The sequence below is a fragment of the Crotalus tigris genome, unplaced genomic scaffold, assembly GCF_016545835.1.
Source record: "Crotalus tigris isolate CLP2741 ecotype Arizona unplaced genomic scaffold, ASM1654583v1 scf7180000017625.6296891, whole genome shotgun sequence".
Classification (NCBI taxonomy): domain Eukaryota; kingdom Metazoa; phylum Chordata; class Lepidosauria; order Squamata; family Viperidae; genus Crotalus; species Crotalus tigris.
In genome coordinates, this window is record NW_024096520.1 from 2,263,416 (window position 1) to 2,286,007 (window position 22,592).

Below are 22,592 nucleotides of genomic sequence, written 5' to 3' on the forward strand. Positions count from 1 at the left end.
ATTACAATCTGTAACAATACCTAACAAAAATAATTGCGGAGTGAATTTTACCCTCCTTCTAAAAATTCTCTGGATATTCCACCATATTTTGATCCAAAATGCTTTTATCTCTCTGCATGACCACCAAATATGATAATAAGAAGCCTCCTTATAACCACATCTCCAGCATTTAGGTTGCACGTCAGGGTACATGTAAGACATTTTTTGTGGATCAAGGTGCCATCTATAAAACATTTTATAAAAATTCTCCCTTAAATTCTTTGCTTGAGTAAATTTGACATTTCTCACCCAAATAATTTCCCAGGTGTCCAATGAAACTGGCTCACCAAAGTTCTGCGCCCATCTAATCATACAATCTTTAATTAGTTCCGTTTCTGAGTCAAATTCAACTAAAACCCCATAAATTCTCTTAATGTGGGTTTGTCTTTGATCCTTCAGTTGCTTAATAAGATTTTCATCTTCTCTAAGAAAACCCACCTTGCAATCCATCTTCCATCTATCTAGTAGTTGCCTATATTGGAACCAAGAATAAGTAAAATTTTCTTGTACTAATTCTTCCCGTGATTTTAATTGCCAGTTTTGTCCATCCCATTTAAGTAACTGTCTATAAGACACCATGTCCATTTTAACCCCTCTTTTTATTCCTTCTATCGCATGCCAAGGTATAGCCCATAATGTTACTTTAAAATCACTTTTATAATATTTTCTCCAAATCCTAAGTAAAGAAATTCTTAAAATATGAGATTTAAAAGCCCAATCTATTTTTTTATTAAATATTAAATAGGCATGCCACCCCTAAAGTAAATCCCATCCCTCTAGATAAAGTATCTCAGAATTTGTCAAATTTACCCAGTCACTAATTAATGTTAAAACCACCGCATCATAATATAATTTCAAATTTGGTACCTTGAGTCCACCCCTCTCACTGAAGTCTTGCATAATTTTGAACTTAACCCTTGGTTTTTTCCCTGCCCAAATAAATTTATTGAGACCCTTCTGCCACTCATTTAAATTAATCTCATTTTTCAAAATTGGTAACATTTGAAACAAAAAAAGAAACTTGGGTAGAATATTCATTTTTATCACTGCAATTCTTCCCATGAGGGATAATTGCAGCTTTTCCCAGTTCTTCAAGTCTTTCTGTACCCCGACCCACAACCTTTCATAATTGTTTTTAAATAATTTTGCATTAGAAACAGACAGCATCACCCCCAAATATTTTACCTTATTAACAATCTCAAAACCCGTCGAGTTAACCAAAATCTGCTTCTCCTGACTCGACATATTTTTAGGTAAAATTTTAGTCTTATTTACATTAATCTTAAAACCCGAGACCAAACCATAATGGTGAATCAACTGTAATAAGTTTACTACAGAATAGTCAGGTTGCGACAAAGTAACAACCAAGTCATCCGCAAAAGCTCTCAACTTATATTCTTTTTTATTAACATATATTCCTTTAATTTCCTGAGACTCTCGAATTTTAATCAATAATATTTCCAATGTTAAAACAAACAACAATGGCGATAAAGGACACCCCTGTCTAGTGCCTTTCTCTATTATGAAAACCTCCGACAAACCTCCATTAACAATAAGTTGTGCTGTTTGTTTTTGATATATTACCTTAAGAGCTTGTAATATGTTTTCACCAAAATTCATTTCTTCCATTACTCTTAGCATAAAATGCCAATTCAGTTGGTCAAATGCTTTTTCAGCATCTAAAAATATGAGCCCTGCAGAAACTTGGTTGTTCTTATCTAAATATTCTAGTAAATTAATAATTTGTCTAACATTGTTTTTCATATACCTTCCTGTTATAAACCCTGATTGATCTTTATGCACAAGATGATGCACCACCCTCATAAGCCTATTTACCAAAATTTTTACAAATATCTTATAATCCACGTTTAAAAGAGATATAGGCCTATAGTTTTTTGGTAAAGTAAGATCTTGATCCTCCTTTGGAATCAATGATATAAAAGCACTACACCATGAAGGAGGAATCTCTAAACCCTGTAGAATACCATTAAAAAGATCATTTAATGGTTGAATCATCTCCTCCATTAAGGCTTTATAATAAACAGCTGTTAACCCATCCGTACCCGGTGCTTTCCCTAATTTCAATTGTTGAATTGCTGAGGCGATTTCCTCCTTAGTGATTAAACCATTAATTTCATATTTCTGATCCTCAGTCAGTTTAGGAAAACTTGCCTCAGCTAAATATTTATTTATATCTAACAGTTGTACATTAGTAGATTTGTATAGGTTTTGATAATAATCCAAAAAAGATTTTTTAATTAATTCCTTCTGAGAAACTAGTTTACCCTTATAATTTATTTTCTCTATTATTCTCTGTCTCTGTTTCTTTCTTAATTGATAAGCCAACCATCTCCCCGGCTTATTAGCATTACAAAATGTATTTTGTTTCATAAATAATAAATTGGTTGCAGCTTGATCTGCTATCAACATATTAAATTGTGACCTTAATAACTTTACAGATTCTTTAGTACTTTCATCAGAAGGATTTAGAATCAAAGCCCTTTCTTTTAGTTTAATTTCATCTTCAAGTTCTCTACGTTTCTGAATCTGATTTCGCTTATAAAAATTATTCATTTTTATCAAAACACCGCGCATAAATGCTTTACCTGCATCCCATACCATTGACATTGAAGTCCCCTTGTACATATTCAAAGCAAAATAGTCCTTTAAACACTCCTTTAGTTTTTGAACATTCTTCTCTTGTCTAAACAAATTTTCATTAACTCTCCAGGATCTTCTTTCCTCTTTCTCTTGAATCAACTCCATCCAAACTGGACTATGATCCGTCAGTGATCTAGGAAAAATCTTTACATTCTTTACTTTATTATACAAATCCGTGGTAATCAAGAAAAAGTCAATTCTTGAAAAAGATTGGTGTCTGTCAGAAAAAAAAGTAAAGTCTCTCTCCTCTTGATTACGTTCCCGCCAATAGTCCCTTAATTCCCAGTCTTCTTTCATATCAAAAAAGGCTTTAGGTAGCCTTGCTTGTTTAAGAAAAGGAGAGGAACCTTTCTTATCCCTTTGTGTGTCTAGACACCATTCCAATCACCCATTAGTACCACTGATCTATAGTCAAGCAAAGTTATTTTTTGGTGTAACTGTTTATAAAATTGTTCCTGTTGTTGATTTGGAGCATAAAGTCCAACTATAAGTACTTTCTTACCATAAATACCAAGTTCAATCATCACATATCTCCCCTGGGGATCTGATTCTACCAGACAAGCTGGCAGGTTTTGTTTGACATATATAACAACTCCCCCTTTCTTCCCAGGTGCAGGAGATATAAAATAAGATCCCAAACGAGCGTTAACTAAATATTTCTGATCTTTAAGTAGAATATGAGTTTCCTGTAAACAAATAACATCATTAGTGTGTTGCTTCAAATAATAAAAGATTTTTTTCCGTTTCTGAGGAGAATTCAATCCATTAACATTCCAGGTCAAAAACTTTGCCATCTCCCTTGGCACGCAGCCTGGAGAAGACACCATCAAACTCTGACAGAGCTGCATGTGTTGCATAACTCTTGGGTCTTGCTCCTCCCACCGGCGGTGATGGACTTCCAGGAGAATTCTCTTTGGGCTCTTTTTTACGTTGCTCTTTCTCTTTACGCTTATAAGCTGCACGAGTCATCCTCTGCTCTTTAGCCTCCGTTTGGCGTTGCTTTGCCACTTCTATCATCCCTGCGGAAACCAAATCTAGTGCCTCAGATTGCTGCTCAGGTTCCTTAGCACTCAAAGATTTCCGACCAGATGAAGTTGAGCCTGCACTCAGGACCGAAGTATAGAAATCTCTAGCTTTATCAACTGTATTCAATCTGTAACGTGTCCCAGCATGGCTCAAAACGATACCCATCGGAATTTCCCATCTGAATGGCATCGATCTAGCTTTAAGCTCATTGGTTAAAAAAGCAAAGTCTTTCCTACTTCTTAAAATTTTAGATGGGATTTCCTTTAGAATGATGACATCTTGGGCGGCAATCTGAAATCTTTTGTTGTAAAAAGCTTGTATAATCTCATTCCGCAGGGACTTCTTTGTAAAGTAAATCACCACATCTCTGGGCAAATTCTTCTGCTTAGCAATCCAGGAGTTGAGTCTATAAATTTTTTCTACTTCTCTCTGTAATTCTCCTTTATCCATATCCAAAGCCAGCGCCAGATCACTAAGAACCACCTCCATCAAATCTTGATTCATATCTTCCTTGAGGCCTCTAATCCTCAGAGCATACTCCATCTGTCTGTACTGAAACATCAAAATATCTTCTTGTGAGGAGTCCACCTTCCTTTCCACGTCTTGAATTTTGTCATCTAAAGAGTCAACTTTGTCTTCCACTTCCTCAAGCCTTGCATCGAGCTTAACCACCACAGTAGCCAAACCTGAAACAGCTGCCAGTATATCTTGTCGTAATTCATTATTATTTTCTTGCAATTTAGACTTTATCCCCGTTATCTCTTCTTTGAGATCAGATTTAATTTCTGATTTAATCTGTGAAACAAATTGAGTCATTTCCTCTCTCATTTGAACTACAATCTCTCCCATTATACCTCTAACCTCTTGCACTGAAAGTCCAGGTAAAGGAGGGGAGGGTGGTGGCTGAGCCGGTGGTGCATGTTTAGATTGTTGTTGTAGCTGTGCAGTGGAAGTTATAGGAGAAGAAATAACCTTGGGTATTGAGGAAGGCTGCTGCCTCTTTGAAGCCATTTTAAAAAGCACAATTGTCACTTCCCTTTCCCCTCCAGCCAAAAAGGGAGGAGGAAAAAAAGAAAAAAAGAATTTTTAAAAAGAGACAAACTATAATCATTAAAAGTCCAGAATAAATCCCAAGAATAAATAATAAAAGAGCAAACAATTCAAAAGAAAAAATTCTAAGCCAAAAGCAAAAGCAAAAGCAAAAAACATCCTTAAAAAGGGAAAGTAAAACAAAAGAGAAAGGAAAAAAAAACTCCGACACTTTCAAAACGCCATCTTAAGTCCTTTCACTAGTATAACAAAGAAAAGGAGGAAAAATAGTAAAAATCAAAAGATAAAAAAAATAAACACCTAAAATATAACAAAAAATCCTTTAAACTGCTCCGTCCGTTTAAAAATTACTCACCAAAATGCTGTAAACACGGAGATAGAAGCGGCGGTTTCTTTTGCTTCCTAGGAAGCAAAAACAGCTGGGAGGCGGAGATCAGCAAGAGCTCCGAGGGAACACTCCTTTCACCCCCTCTAGAAATAAATCCAGAGGGGGTTCAGGGGTTCTACCTCTACTCTTGCGTTCTCTATCCCTTCCCTTTGCCCGGGAAGGGATTTCCGAGCCGCGGGCCAGCTGATGCACGCTGCGCTCCGCGGCTCTGACACTTCCCCAGCTGGACGGCTAAAAGCTAGCCGCCATCGCCGTCGCCTCCCACCGGAAGCTCTCAAATATGAATATGATTGACAAACAAGAGAGTGCTGTTTATTGGTAGGCAGAATCTTATGATGATTATCAAGCCTGCAAATGAGATATCCCAGGACATCCGTGTGAATGTATCACTTATCTTCATTGAATTTGATTAGGAGGGATACATAATTGACATGGTTTTGAAATTCAAAATAAAAATGGATAATTTATTCTCTTTTCCCTCTTCGAGCTTTTGTTTATGTTTTTTTCTTCACCTAATTCATAAGGTGAATTTATATTAAACTGAAAAGGACTGCAAACAAAAAAACCCAAATAATTCATGGAATTATTAATGTATGTAAATGCATTAATTCACTCTCTCAAATGTCTCAACTGCATTCATATCTGTTGACCAAAATTCTACTGAAATCAGCCAGTTCATGATAAATTAACATGACTGTCTTTCTCAGTGCCTGCTGTTACTCACTGTGAATGATGAAATATATATATATATAGAATCCAGTTTTATGAAACAATCTGAAGTCTGGAAATTGAGTTTGAAAATAATTAATGCATGTGCATGATTATGTATGTGATCTGCCTATAAATGTCATATTCCATGTAGATCTTCATTGATGCCGAACCTGCCTATCAATAAATGTACTAAAGAAGAAAACAGATTTATTGTCCGTCCTATAAGCATTTATCTAAGTGCAAGCTTCATCACTGAATGAAATGTGATTTACTTCCAAGTAGAACGTAGCACATTCTTTACCAAAGTCATATAATGTATTTTATCCTGAAATGTTTTCAGCATCTTTGTCCCAAACGTGCTTTTTCAAGAGGTAACTGAACTTTCTTGTTTTTCTTTGAAGACATTTCGCTTCTCATCCAGGAAGCTTCTTCAGCTCTGACTGGATGGTTGGGAATGGAAGGATTTATATTCTTTGCAGACACCCAGTCACTTGCATTCTTTTAGAGCAGGAGTGTCAAACTGCCAGCCCGTGGGCTAGATGCGTCATGGTTAAACTGCGCCCACCCCACTGCCAGCAATGGAAAAAAAGTCACGATACGTCATGACACGTCACACGACATTGCGAGTTTGACACCCCTGTTTTAGAGTATTGCTGAGGCCACTTGGTCACCTGAATAGTGCAACTGCTAAAAGGACTGTGTTATAGACTGGAGATAGATGATGTCATATCCCTTCCCCTCTGTTGAAAGAGGGCTGTTCAGTTTTGACATAGATGGCCTCTTTGACCTTTCTTTAAAACCAGAGGTCCTCTCTATCCAAAATGTGGATTTTTCTGTCTCCAAAAGAATAGACTTTTAAATGCAGATGGACTGTTGGACTGGGTTTGTTCTCCAATGTTGTGCCATGCATTTGTGAAGTGGTTGTTTTGTTTTGCCAATGTACAATGTACATGTCTCACTGCATTGTACCATATATACCACATTGCTCAGTAGTGTATGGGTGTTTTATCCTTGGGTGGTGTATTCTTGGGTTTAAAGTGTGTTGGCTGAAGATTTTCTTGAGCTTTTCAGATATTCCTGCAATGTATGGAATGATACATTGTTTATTGTTCTCTTCTTTGTCTGTTATGGAGGAGCTCTTGCTGGGTCTTTTTGGGGATTTGATGAAGGCCCGCTTGGGATAGCCACACATTCTGAGGGCTTCCTTGATGTGTTTTAGTTCTTTTTCTTTCCCATTGTTGTTGATAGGCAGGTCTTCAGCTCAGTGGTGTAGGGTTCTGATAACTCCCATTTTATGCTCCAATGAGAATCAAAATATCAATATTGATCTTTGTGTGTGGGTTTTCTGTAAACTTCAATGTTAAGGCTTCTGTATTCCTTAATGTGTACTGCACAATCCAGGAAGGCTAGACTATTTTCCTTAATATCTGTCCACAGAGTTGATGTGTTTGGTGAACACTTCCAATTCTTGTGTTTTGATCTTGAACCAAGTATTGTACACATACCTTTACCAGTGAGTAGGTGAAATTTCTGTGAAGGATTTAGGACTTTCGTTTCTACCTCTTCCATGTAGAGATTGGCCACAATGGGGGACAAAGGTGAACACATGGTGCAGCCGTGTTTTTGTCTGTAGAAACCTTGTATTTAAAATAGGTAGTGGTCAGGTAGAGGTCTAGCATGGCACATATGTGGTCTGGACTGAGGTTGGTTCTCTTTCTAATGTGTTGTCTTGTAGCAGTCATTTCTTCACTACCATGACAGCTTCAGTTGTTGGAATGCAGGTGAATAGGGAAGTTACATTATAGGAAACCATGGTCTCATCCAGATTCAGTTTTAGTTTCCAAACCTTGCTGGCAAAGTCCTCTGAATTGTTGATGCCTCTTGGGACAACTATGACCTGGATGATTAAGAATCTCCATAGACTTTCAGCTTCTTTGTGTTATATGTTCTGCTACATACTCAAATACAAAACAGTATTTTTTTAAAAAAGGAAATAAAGTTTGGCTAACTTGTTCTTTCTTTTGGAGAAGAAAATATTGAAAGTGCTTGCTTTTCCATCACACAGTTGTAAGGAATCCAGTGGAATTTTCGGCACAAAATTATCATATTAATCAATTAGGAAGACAAAGCTGAATTTAAGAAATCTTCCTCTGTAACGGACTTGCGCAAACATATATCCCTACCTATATTCTCAGTAAATCTGTTTGACTTTTCCAGTTTAAAGTTAAATTATTTTAGAAAATAGTCTTCTTTTCAGGTAAATACAATATTTTACCCACATGTTGTTCCAGAGATCTGGTTATTCTTTCAAGTCACATTTGCCCCTAAGAGATCCCAATCCAATAGATCTAGAGCAGTGAAAAGATGGATAAACTAATAAGGCAAATACAGGAAGTGCTGATAGCGCAAGTGTACATTGTAATGATAGTTCCATATTTACAAAAATGAAATTTCAGAAATCTTCAGTTACAGTTCCACTTGGTTATTTTTAGTAGTAGAAGCTAATGTGTTAACAAGCCTTAACTATTGGAGTATCCACTTATTCAGAAGTTCCTATCTTTTTTTTAAAAAATTGTCTGTGAAAGAGTATCTCTCTTGAAGTTCTTTCTGTGCCCTTTGCATTATTTTGGTAGGTTTTTTTAATATAATAATCTTTTCTGGATCACGGGAATTACAGCAGTTTCACAAAAATGATAAATTATTGGCCACAAAGGAGCAGAGATCAGTGCAGAAATGAGTATCAGTCATGTAATTTGTGCTGCCTTGGTGACTGCTTTTTCAGAATATATCTGCACCGTTTCAGTTTCATAAAGATATAGAGATTTGAACCAATATAATTTTAAAATGTATGTATCCGTGGGACCAGAATGCTTACAGGGACTATATTTTCTTGGGAAAAAATAAAGACAAACCTAAAAAGGGGCAAATCGGAAATAGATAGATAAGGACAAAAAATGTAATTGCTTTTGTTTATTACTCTGCTTTACAAAGGAAATTTCAATAGCAAAACCAAGAAAAAACTTTACAAAACTGCATATTCTAACAAAAATATCTAAAACAAACAGTATAAGTATATTTATTTAACAATGAAAACACATGTCTTTAAGCATATCCAATGATAAGCAAATCTCTCAACTGAATTATCCAAGTGATTATACACAAGCGTACATCCATACAGAATGTCAATTGGTGTGACACATTTTATCATGATAAGATAAGATAAGATAAGATGAGATAAGATAAGATAAGATAAGATAAGATAAGATAATCTTTATTGTCATTTTTATACTGTGGGTACAATGGCACACATCAAAAATGAAATTTAGTTGCCCGCTCTCAAAATGAAACACATACATGACACACACCTAATACATACTATGAACAACATATGTATAGACCCACATCCCTACATATACATAGCAAATAAATATTAAATATTGTCCATCTTGAATATATAATGGAAGGAGGAAGCTTGAGAGTTCGCAAGGTTAATGCTGTATGGAATGAAACTCTGGCTGAATCTGGATGTTCTGCTTTGGATACCACAAAGCCTCCTCCCAGAAGGTAACAAGTAAAACAGGTCGTGAAGAGGATGTGTAGTGTCCCAGATATTATATGGGCAAGTATCATGTCTGAATTACCAGCATAGATCAGACAGGCCTTTTCCTTCCCAGTCATCCACTGAAGAGTTCATACGTTGTATAGAGCAAATTATGCATGCAACAGTTTTGAAGTGGGCTCCATTTTCTTGTTCTGCAAAAATTGTGACATCCTTTGTTTGGCTAAACCTCTGGCTCAACTCTCAGCTACCAAATTTTCAGCATTTCCAAATAACTGGCTTTCAGTTTGAGGCCTCAGCATTTTTTCCTCTATTTTCATCCCCTCCCACCCCATTCTCTCCAGTCTAATGTACCAAATCATTAGACTGGCATCTGTGTTAGGTCTGATAAAATAGATCACAAGATTTATTTTTTTCATCTCAGCTGAAAACCAGACCAAAAATATTGTGATAACAACAACTAATAGTGTAAGCCAAAAATCCATTTTTTTATTAAACATACCAGGACAGCTGGTAAACAATAAGTACAAGAAGAACGTCTTCTGTTTTTAGGATCTTATTCTTGGATGGAGGGATTGATTGGTCTGATGTCTGTTGTTGTGCCTTTAATCTATCTTCCAGATACTCATAAATTTTGAATTAAGCTTTTTTACGACTCTTAAAAAAGAAAACCGGTGTTATTCACTGAAAGCAAATGTGACAGGCATTTTTTTTTTCTACCACGGAATGTCAGAACTACACAACCCTTTTTCTGCTTCTTAAGAAGAGCACCAGACAAGTTTTCCTAGCTGCTTCAGATCCAGGGGCAAATACAACATGCTGCAGTACTTGTAAAATGCCAAAGGTAGATAATTAGGTGCTCTGAGTTTTAATATAAAATACACATTCACTAATATAATTTAAGTAGCTGTTTTAATAGCAATCAGAAATTAAGTTCTTGATCTTGTAGATGGTACAGTATATATTGCCCCGATCTTGGATGGTTGGCACATTTGGAATATTAAGAATGTATTGTGGGTGTGCTTACGAAATGAATGCCATGGACTGCCTGCCTGCCTGCCTGCCTGCCTGCCTATCTATCTATCTATCTATCTATCTATCTATCTATCTATCTATCTATCTATCTATCTATCTATCTATCTATCTATCTATCTATCTATCTAAACCATTTGTATAGTTGTCCATCTTAAACTAAACTCTGGGTGGCTTTCAACCAAGAATAAAATAACATATACACAATAAAAATAAAACCAATAAACAAAAACACATTTAGTAGAAAGGAAGGTAGTTGGGACTTCACCTTGTCAGTTTGCTTTTGTCTTTCTTCTGGGCAGGTGGCTACACTACCAACAACAGTTTATCAGCAGTCGTCCATCATTTTCAATTTCTAAGCATGTTGATGAGGCTTAAAAATGATGCTTGAGGAAAGGATTTTAGAGTATAGTGGTGTCCCATCTTTATTTTTTTTTAAATAACATCCTTAAATCCCATTTTAGGCATGAAGCCCACTGGGTGACCTTGGGCCAGTCACTTTTTTTCACCCCTTGTAAGGAAACAAGGGCAAGCCATTTCCAAAAAACCTTGTCAAGAAAACTGTAAGGACTTGTCCAGGCAGTTCCCAGAAGTAAAAACCTGACTCAGGGGGATAATAATATAACAATAATAACAATAAGCCAGAGTTTCCTTATCCCCCTATTTGATTTGTATATGAATCAAGCTAAAGCTTATATACAATATAAGAGATAGTAAATGGCTTTTCACTTTACAATAAGGTAAACAAGTCACGCTGTGATTTAACATGTTGACTTCAGCCCGTGTGTGGCTGATTTTACAGACTATTACTAAATATTAAAACAGAGCAGTCTGTTCACTTCCAGAAATCAGCCAGAGGGAGCATATGGCATCTTTAATGAAAGGACTGCATTAGCTCTCACTAGTTCCTGGATTCCATTCAAACAAGTTTCTGACATTTTGATATTTAAAACTATAAATGATTTCCAGTCCCAGGTAGAAATTTCCCATGTCTTCTAATTAAGGCTTTTCATTGAGCTCTGGTGAGTCTGAATTTTATCTGGGTACCATGGAAGACTAATCAGTTTCAGCAATAATATCTGAATTTTGTCTTGCTAAATTTCAAGATTGTAGAGATAACCTTTGACCTAGAATATTTTATTTCCTGGCAAAGTTTTTAAAATTAAAAAAGTCATGTTATAAATAGAAAGTGGCTTGGGTTGCTCTTCCTATCTTTAGCAATTATTATAACCAACTCAGACTTCATGAAGGATTAGGATATATATTTTTCAAAGATCCTGGAGCACTGGAGAACTACCAGAGGACTGGAAAAGAGCTGATGTAGTTCCCATCTTCAAAAAAGGAAAAAAATGGACCCAGGAAATTACAGACCTATCAACCTGACCTCAATACCTGGGAAGATCCTGAAAAAGATAATCAAACAATGAATCAGCGAACACCTAGAGGCAAAAAAAAGTCATTACTAAAAGCCAACATGGGTTTGTCAAAAACAGATGATGCCAGACAAATCTTATTGCATTCTTTGACCAAGTGACAAAATTAGTGGATCAGAGGAATGCTGTGGATATAATTTACTTGGACTTCAGTAAGGCATTTGATAAAGTAGATCACAACCTACTACTTGACAAGATAGAAAAATGTGGGGTAGACAGCATCACCACCAGATGGATCCGTAGCTGGCTGACCAGCTGTACTCAGCGTCTGGTCCTCAATGGAACTGCATCTACATAGAGGGAAGTGTGTAGTGGGGTGCATCAGGGCTCTGTCTGGGCCCAGTGCTCTTCAACATCTTCATCAACAATTTGGATGAGGGGATAGATGGGGAACTCATCAAACTTGCAGATGACACCAAGCTGGCAGGAATAGCCAACACTCCAGAAGACAGGCTTAAGATACAGAAGGATCTGGACAGACCTGAACACCGGGCACTATCTAACAAAATGAAATTGTCCTAGTGGACAATTACTGAAATATGAGCCAGCAGTGTGCTGCAGTTGCCAAAAAGGCCAACACAGTGCTAGGGTGCATTAACAGAGGGGTAGAATCAAGATCACGTGAAGTGTTAATGCCACTTTACAATGCCTTGGTAAGGCCATACTTGGAATACTGCCTCCAATTTTGGTCACCATGATGAAAAAAATGTTGAGATCTAGAAAGAGTACAGAGAAGAGCAACAAAGATGATTAGGGGACTGGAGGCTAAAGCATATAAGAAATGGTTGCTGGAATTGGGTATGTCTAGTTTAATGAAGAGAAGGATGAGGGGGGACATGATAGCAATGTTCCAATATCTCAGGGGCTGCCACAAAGAAGAGGGAGTCAAGCTATTTTCCAAAGTTCCTGAAGGCAGGACAAGAAGCAACGGATGGAAACTAATCAAGGAAAGAAGAAACCTAAAACTAAGGAGAAACTTCCTGACAGTTAGAACAATTAACCAGTGGAAAAACCTGCCTCCAGAAACGGTGAATGCTCCAACACTGGAGGTTTTTAAGAAGAGACTGGACAGCCATTTGTCCGAAATGATATAGGGTTTCCTGCCTGAGCAGGGGTTGGACTAGATTACCTCCAAGGTCCCTTCCAACCAATCAGAGCACAGCCAAGCCCCTAACCAATCAGAACACACCTCCACCCAATCAGAACATAGCCAAGCTCCCACCCAATCAGTTCATACCCCCACTGGCACTTAAAAGGAAGAAACAGCTATGATCAAACATTGCTCCTAGAAGCACAAAGCCGAAAACACCAGCCTAAAGATGACGAATGGGACTTCGTCAAAATGTCACCAAGACACTTCCAATTTTATGCGGGAGAAAACACGAATAACCAAAGACCTACATACAAACACCCGTGAAAACCTCAGAAAACATTTTAGATCACTTGAATGTTGAATATTATTTACAGTATAATCCTGTGGTACCAGGAAAATGCCATTTATGATATTACACTGAGGTGTGAACTTATGCTTTAAAGCAGGGGTCCCCAACCTGTGGACCAGGCTGGCCATGCATGCATGTGTGTGTGCACATACACCCCACTCATGCTAGCGCCACAGCTGTGGGATATGAAAATGGGATGTCACACCATAAAAACACTGGAAGTTTTTAAGAAGAGACTGGACAGCCATTTGTCCGAAATAGCGTAGGGTTTCCTGCCCGAGCAGGGGGTTGGACTAGATGACCTCCGAGGTCCCTTCCAACTTTACTACTATTACTATTACCATGGGGCACAAAAATGGGCCACCACTGTGCCTTGGGGCATGAAAACAGGCCGAAGCTATGCTGCAGGGGAAGAAAATGGGATGCTGTACTGCGCAAGAACAGGGCAGGGCTAACAAGTGTCACATGAACACTAGCACTGCCCCATTTGTGTCATGCATGTGCTTGCGGCCCTGTTCACGCCCCCACGGATCCATGCACATAAAATGCTACCCGGTCCCTTTCCGTCTGGTCTTCCAACTGAAAAAGGTTGGTGACCTCTACTTTAAAGCAAATGAGGTATCTTAATGCTCTCTGGTCTTGGAATATTTTGTATTAGATTTTCATCCTTATTCAACTGTTGTGATCAATTAAAAATCTTTAGTATCAGAATGATACCTAATACTATTTTTTTTCCTATTATCTTAATTGTAGGCTGAGTCCAAGAGTGTAGTTAGAATAATTAGAACCCAAACTTGCAAGTTATATTATTTCTGATATGGACAATTAACATCTCTGACAGGAGTTACAATCTATATATAGAAATACCTTTCAAAGATGAACAGATAGATTTTTCTCTCTGTGTGTAAATTCAGTGGAGTATTTATTCTTCGAAACAAAACAAAAATTCAGGACAGCATATATGAATATCAAGTACACTTTATTGTTGGCAATGGTCAGGAATAGATTTTGATATGGATAGAAATACAGAGAGCACGTTTCAGGTTTTGCCCATCATGACTGTCATTTCTCATCAATTTGTTATTTTTACAAAACAAATACCTGTAAAAAGAACTGTAACTGAAAATAATTTGTAACACAATTCTCCAGAGGAATATATCTGACCCTCAAAAGTTGGAATTTTTCTCCTGTGCTATCAAAGTAGGAAGAAGTAAACACACAGAATAGTGGGAGAGGCACAGAAAATCACTGTGAACATGCGCATATCTCAGCAAACAGATTTAGTTGACATTTAAGGAGCATTTAATTACCCTGGAAAATAGTTTAAGAGAGGCATCATTTTAATCATGCTGGAAAATAGGAAGATATAGTAATTTGGTTGTCAAAGGTAATTTCAGACTCTGGATTCACCTCCAATGGGGAGGTCTCCTTTTGTACAGTAGGGGATATTGGAAAATCCCCTACTAGTAAAGTCTCTTCTGCTCATGCTATAGAATATTTTTCCCAACTTCCTGTTGTAATCATACTCCCAATCAATTTTGGAATTAACTGAATACTTCTTGCCCTGTAATACTCTGACATCTGTGCCCATGAACTCTCCTGTTGCTGCCTCTTAGCCTCCTTAACCTCCTACTCATTTTACTTTAAAAAATATTTTTTAAGCACATGGAAAGCAAAAGATTAGCTCTCAGCACCGTCTTTATTCCCAGTTTAAAACTGGTTTTTTAAGAAGTGGAAAGGATGGACAAACTGTACTTCTGTCCTTGTATGGAAGTGTCCCCACTTGCCAATAAGGAGCAATGAGAGACATTAGATCTAATGAGAGACATTAGATAACATTCTGGTGAATCATTGCTTTGTAATGGGTTGTGAAATGGGCCTCTTTTCACTTAGAAATATTTGCCCTTGGAATCACAAATAAGGACCAAATCAGATGTTACATTCAGTATATCTTTGCATTTACCATCACTATTTCTGAAAATGGTAAAACAGTAATTACAGAAATTCTTACTGACCAAAATCATGGTAGATAGAAATGTAGATTTTAATCCCTTTGCCTTGCCACGAATCTTCCCCCAACTCCATCCCAAAACTGTCTTCCAATGCAAATAATTGCTCTGGGCCTGAGATGCATGGTCTCCAAACTAGATAGATAGATAGATAGATAGATAGATAGATAGATAGATAGATAGATAGATAGATAGATAGATAGATAGATAGATAGATAGATAGATAGATAGATAGATAAATGGAAGGTAGATGATAAATGATAGGTAGATCGATCGATAGATTGATCAATAGATAGATAGATAGACAGACAGAAAGACAGCAGCAGTGGAATTATTTTTTAAAAAGAGGAAGAATAAATCACACTCCACCTTGCTGAGCTGCTTAGTATTGTATTTGATTTGTGCTGAAACCTACAGTCTAACTCAGCATCACACTTAACTATTTGGCTGTTCAAAGCACATATGTATTCTCTCTCCCTCTCCCTCTCCCTCTCTCTCTCCCTCTCCCTCTCTCTCTCGCTCTCTCTCTGACACACACACACGCACGCACACACACACACACACATACAAACAGAGAAACTTTTTGTTTTACCAGGAAAAAAGGAAACAAAATATATAGATAGACATTTACAGCTTTTCTATTGTGGTACAAAAAAACCAGGTTAGCTTTAGTAAAATAACAGCATAAGAAAAACAGTTTATTTGTCCTTCCCTTCATGCATATATTCCATTTATTGCCTTTTCTTTATTCATTGAAAAAAAGACAAAAAAGGAATATATAGTTTGTCCTATTTGAAAATGATGTGGATTCTTTTAACACAGTGCCAACATTTCTTCAAAACAACAGCATAGACATAAAATTAGGATAATTTTATGAAGCCGCAGATATTTATTCTATAGCAAAACTGAGTAAAAAAATGTGCCAGTGACTGAGGATATATGAGGCTTGCATTTTATCATGCTGAACATCTGCAAAGTGGTATGTCATACATTTCTTTCACTGCATTTGGTCTCCCATTTCCTGCACAGCAAGAATCTGATCTGATTAGAAATTCACAAAGTGGTTGATTGCAAATGAGGGTCACTAAAAAGATTTGAAATTAAAGGTACCTTCTTCCTTGTCCAAGTGCTTTGGAACAATCCATTTTTCTATTTTAATTAGGTTTCAAGATGTAAAAATAGAAGAGTCCCTACAGTGATCATCTATAGCACCTATGCTAATTTAGATTTATAGAGACTATTTGTGGAGAGAAGTGTGGATGCCCAGTTCATGGTTTCTTGAATGCCAGTGATGTTATTACATAATATAAGATGAAAAAGAGCTATGAAACTTTTAGAGCTATGAAACCAGACTCAAAGCAACTTAGAATTAAAATACAGATATCAAAAATGAGAAGATTAGCTAAGTTAATAACAACAACAACAACAATAACAACAACAACAACTTTATTGTCACTTTGAATGAAATTTTGTTGCATACAGCTCTCAAAGGGTCACCACCTCCAATATACACTCCCTTGTTCATGGCCAGCTCAAGTTTCAGAATGTCCATTTTACATCCATAATAGACCGAGTGAAGAAAAACAGAGGGATAGAATCAAGATCATGTGAAGTATTAATACCACTCTATAATGCCTTGGTAAGGCCACCCTTGAAATTCTGCATCCAGTTTTGGATGCCACAATGTAAAAAAAATGTTGAGACTCTAAAAAAAATACAGAGAATAGCAACAAAGATGATTAGGGAACTGGAGGCTAAATCATATAAAGAATGGTTGCTGGAACTGGGTATGTCTAGTTTAATGAAAAGAAAGACTAGAGGTGATATGATAGCAGCGTTCCAATATCTCAGGGGTTGTCACAAAGAAGAGGGAGTCAAGTTATTCTCCAAAGCCCCTGAGGGCAGGACAAGAAGCAATGGATGGAAACTAATCAAAGAGAGAAGCAGCCTAGAACTAAGGATAATTTTCCTGATAGAACAATTGATCAGTGGAACAACTTACCTCCAGCAATTATGGGTGTTCCAACACTGGGGTTTTTTAAGAAGAAATTGGACAATTTGTCTAAAATGGTATAGGATTTCTTACCTGAGGAGGAGATTGGACTAGAAGACCTCCAAGGTCCCTTCTAACTCTGTTATTATGTTAAAAGTTCTTAATAGAAAATCTGCAAAAGTTGGGTGAGAGAATGTTTCTCATCCCTGATACATTTCACTGTATTTATTCATAATTAATTGTACTCCTTCTAAAATAGAGAATTACACCTGTACCAATAGAAGAAAATATTTGTAGCTCAGAGTTGACCTGTAGGGTTCTTGGTGCTTTTTGATCTTGGTTGTTTTCTTGCAGATGTTTCACTACCCAACTAGGTAAGTAGCTAGTTAGGAAATGAAACATCTTCAAGAAGATCACCAACCAACCAGAGCACCAGGAATCCCACAATCATAGCTGTCTACAAAACACCTTTACTTGTTTTTTATTTGTTTTATTTCCTGTTGTTTTCGCTTCTCCTGTTCTTCTATATGTTTCTATTCCATTTTTCATTCAGAAGATGCAGTCTGACTTGGTGCACATGAAATACAAAAACAAAACTTTAGTGTCATTAGAAAATTGCTGATAACTTGTACCCAAATTGATAACTACCTAGAACAATTAAATAGATGGGAGGCAATATACTGCCCTCAAGATGTTTGTCAGGTTCAACTGCCAATATTATTTCTTAAGTCCATCTGTACGAGTATGAACACAAATACTTTAGCAAAGTGCCTTTCATTTATGAAAATTGGCCAAAATAATTTTCTGGTCAAGGATATAAAAAACTGCTAAGAAGGTTCAACAGTCTTTTTCTGCAAGTAATAAATCAAACTATCCAAGGCTAATTATGCCCTGAAATCAATCATGAATCCAGACTAAAAAGATGGAAGATAACCAGGCTTATCCATGAATACCTGCAGCTGCACAAACACCTCAAGTTCTTTATTTTTGCTATTTGTGAGAAAGTATTGTTTATCATACCTAACTGGTTCAAGAGAAGTCATCTTGGGAAGTCATCATAGACTGCTGCCTCCTCCTAGTATGACATCACAGCAAAAATCCACGATCGTTGGATCCTCCCAGTTAACCTTTGAAAATATTGAATAAACCAAGATGGCCAGGGGCCAAGAGACAGCTAACAAGCATCCACTATAGTTTATGGCCCTAAGAAATGAAACATGATGCCTTGCAATTATTATATACTGTATCAAAGGCAGCATTCAGTTTTACATAAAAACAAATGTTTTTGCTTATTCGGTACTAAAGTGAATGATAAATGGATGTGCTTTAAAACAGGGGTCCCCAACCTTGGCAACTTTAAGATTTGTGGACTTCAACTCCCAGAATTCCCCAGCTGGGGAATTCTGGGAGTTGAAGTCCAAAGGTCTTAAAGTTGCCAAAGTTGGGGACTCCTGCTTTAAAAGATTCTTAAATTATTGGGGCCAATAATTTAAAAATCTTTTCATGTTTGAAGAAATGTTTGTCTTTTATTGTTTTTCATGACCACCAACAATTGGTTTATTTTAAGACAGCTCTTCTTAAGCTTGTATCAGTTTGGTTTAGACTTTATGGTGGGAGTTTGACAATGTGAAAGTTGGGAATTAGTCACTTTTCCTCATGTTGCTTTGAAGAACTGGCTTGCCAATTAACGATAAAGGAAAATACAAGGCAATTCTTGTAATTTCAATTTATTTAAGAGAATTGATGCATGCCTTTAGTTCAAGCATGGGAATAGCAAAATATTTCTTTCTAGAATTCTACTGGTGGAATAGAATATAACAGCTAACTAAGTTTCTCAATTCTGCCTAATGCAGTGCATTAAATGCAGTTGTGTGTCTGCATCTTACAATATCAACTGTCTGTCTCATTCATATTAAAATCATTATAGAAGTTTAGTAATAGATATTATTTATCTCTAGAATCTTTGCATGTTTAAAGAAAAGTCCTTTCCTCTATAACCATTTAGAACAGTGGTTCTCAACTTGTGGGTCGGCACCCCATTTGGGGTCGAACGACCATTTCACGGGGGTCGCCAGACAACGCAGTCCTCCATTTTTTTCCCCTTTTCCTTAGCTGTGCTACTCCCTTTTATTCTATTGGCTTTTGAAAGCCAATAGAATAGACTCTCTTGAATAGAGTCTAATTCTATTGGCTTTCAAAGCCAATAGGAATTGTCCAGGCTGTCTCTGCCCTGCTGAGCCCGCCAAAAGTCCCATTCTGCAAAAGGTGCTGCACCAGTTGAGTAGTCCTCGACTTACGACCGGTTGAGTAGTCCTCAACTTATGACCGGTTGGGGGTCACGGCATTAAAAAGGTTGAGAACCACTGATTTAGAACAAGCATTCATGATCTATTCAAGTTCCATTAAATTTATGGCAGCTTATTCCCAAATTAAGAGAGCAACTGAAAATTGTAATCTGAAACATAGATGCCAGGAAATAAATGTTTTTGAACACAATGGGATGTATCTGTAAATCAATATACATGAAATTGTTTAGAAATTCATACACAAAATGGATTAAAGTCACATCCAGTAGTTTGAAAACAGAATACTCATTCTGTGGCCCAGTGGAGCATATACACCACTAACCATTTCCTTTTCATTAGAGAAAAGTTCCACTTTGCCTATTTCCTTTGCTGGAGTTTTCAAAAAACAAAACAAAACCAACCTTCCCAAAGCTTCTGACCTTGGAAGAGAATGTATAAGCCTGAAGGACAGAAAAAAAAAGCTACATTAGCCTTGAAAAGAAAAAGCACTAACAGTACATAAACTTTGCTGAATTGTTAGGTGGTAAAGTAGGGGGAAAAAGAAAATTAGAATTTAGTCTCACTTGCTAAAGAGATAATGAAACTATAGGATGGGCAGTTAGCTGGGCAAGCATATTGTTCCTTTAATTATGTTTTGGACTCCCTTTAATGAAGCTATCTTCCATTACACCCAAAGGAAAGAAAATAGTGCAGCGATATCCCCCGCAGATGAATCTGTGTGGGCTCTGAAACAGATCCTTGGCTACTGCACAGGTGTTGTTCATTTTTATATTTGGAAGAAAGCCAAACATAAGTAGATTTAGGGAAGATCAGCTATATTTGCTGCAAAGAAAGCATTGGGGAAAGCATTTGTGCAATGCCTCTGATTCAGGTCTCCTTGTGTTAACATTGAGAGTATAAGCTGTTCCATTCATGTTGTAAAGCAAGCTCATCAATCTGATTTAAAATAAAAGTAACATTCTATATGCATGTTTTTGCATTTTGCTTATTTAGTACTAAAGTGAATGATAAATTGATGTGCTTTAAAACAAAAGAGAATAAGAGGTTTCCTTCTATCAGTCTATACAGGGGGACAATATTTAAATAATGATAAAATTAGGTATTTTGTATTTGGATTATGACAACCTGGATGAGTAGAAGATGGTGGAAGACTTTTTTTTTTTAAATCTGTTTATTGCCAATAATAGTTGCTCAGAGATTTGCAGCCCAGAATGTTCAAACCCATGTTGTTCTATAGTTGGCATTTAATAATATACAGTTTTCCCTTTTTTCCTTATTTTATTTATTTTGTTCTTTTCCTTTCTAACTTTCATCATTGATGAAATACTGGCTGCTTGACAATTAGGGCAGCAGTCTGTCCGTGCTGCTGTCTCCAGATCTCACTCACATTCATCTACATACTTATTTTTCTGTTTATGTACTTAGTAAAACATCACATACGTGGATAAGACTATAAGCAAATGAATAACTATACTAGACATGATTAATTCAAAATTTGTCTTATAGAAATATTTCCATTATGGCTCAGATTTAAATTCCTTTCCAGAGATGTGCAAATAAAGATGATCTTAATAAAGATGCCTAAAGGTCTTCCGGTGGATCTGCGCGGGCGATGGCGGCTACTTTGTAGCCGTCCTCCTGGGTAAGTGTAATGAATCGCTATGAACAGCGGACACCAGCTGTTCAGCGGTTCAAAATCCCCCTCCCGGGGAAAGGGGGGGAAGAGGGTTGTCTGAATAGTGGTAGAGCCTCTTATACACCCCCAATATTTTTTGGGGGGTGAAAAGAGTGCTCCCACGGAGTTCAGACTGTCTCCGCTTCCCAGCTGCTTTTGTCCCTAGGGACAAAACAAGCCGTTGCAACCACCTTCGCGTTTAAAGAGATCTGGTGAGTTTTTTAGAAGCGGACAGAGTTGACTAGAGGATTAGCTTTTGCTTTCTTTGACTTTATTTTTATTTAAAGATTTATCTTTATGTTTATATTCCCTCTTTTTACTTTTTACTTTTTGCTGAAAGGGAAAGTAAAATGGCGATCGGCAGACTTTCCGGCATTTTCTTTTATTTTTTTTTCCTTTTGGGAAGCTAGGATGGCGATTGGTAGGTTTTTGGGTGTTTTTCTTTCCCTTTCTCTTTTCTTTTCTTTTTAATGATTGGAATGGATGTTTTATTCTTCTTTTTTTTGATCAAAGTGAAAATAAAATGGCGATCGGCTTTTTTGCATTTTAGAAGCATTATTATTTTTGTTTACTTTTAAAGGCAGGCTTTCTGATGTTTTTCTTTCCCTTTCTTTTTCTTTTTCTTTTTAATGATTTTTTTTTCTTGTTGAAAGGGAAAATAAGATAGCGATCGGTTTTTTTGGATTTTAGAGGCATTATTATTTTTGTTTAACTTTTTTGTTTTGTTTTTTGTATTTTTTTTTTTTAAAAATGGAATGGATTTCTTTTTATTTAATTCCTTTTTTTTCTCCCTTTTTTATTATAATGATCTCCCTTTGAAGGATTTATTGATTTTTTTTCTGGAGTTAATCTTTCTTTTTTTTTGTTTAATTTTTGTGGCCCCAAAGTGTTTAGTATTTTTTTTTGCTATAATGACCTCCTTTTGAAGGATTTTTTCAAATTTTTTTTGGATTTAATCTCTCTTTTTCTTTTGTTTAATTTTTGTAATTCTCAAGAAGGAGTAAAGATTTCTTTTTTTTAAGATGGCTCCAAAGCGTCCAGGGATTCCTACAGCTCCTAAATCAATAGCCTCACCTTCTTCCTTGGTCCAGCCAATAATTGTGGATTTGCAAGATATGATGGGAAATGTTATATCTCAAATTAGGGCAGAAATGAAAGAGATTTTAGAGGAAAATAATAAGATTTTGAGGCAAGATATAGTTTTGGCTTTAAAAGGAGTTGCCTCTGTTTTTGAAAAGCTGAATTCCCGTGTGGAAGAGGTAGCTGAA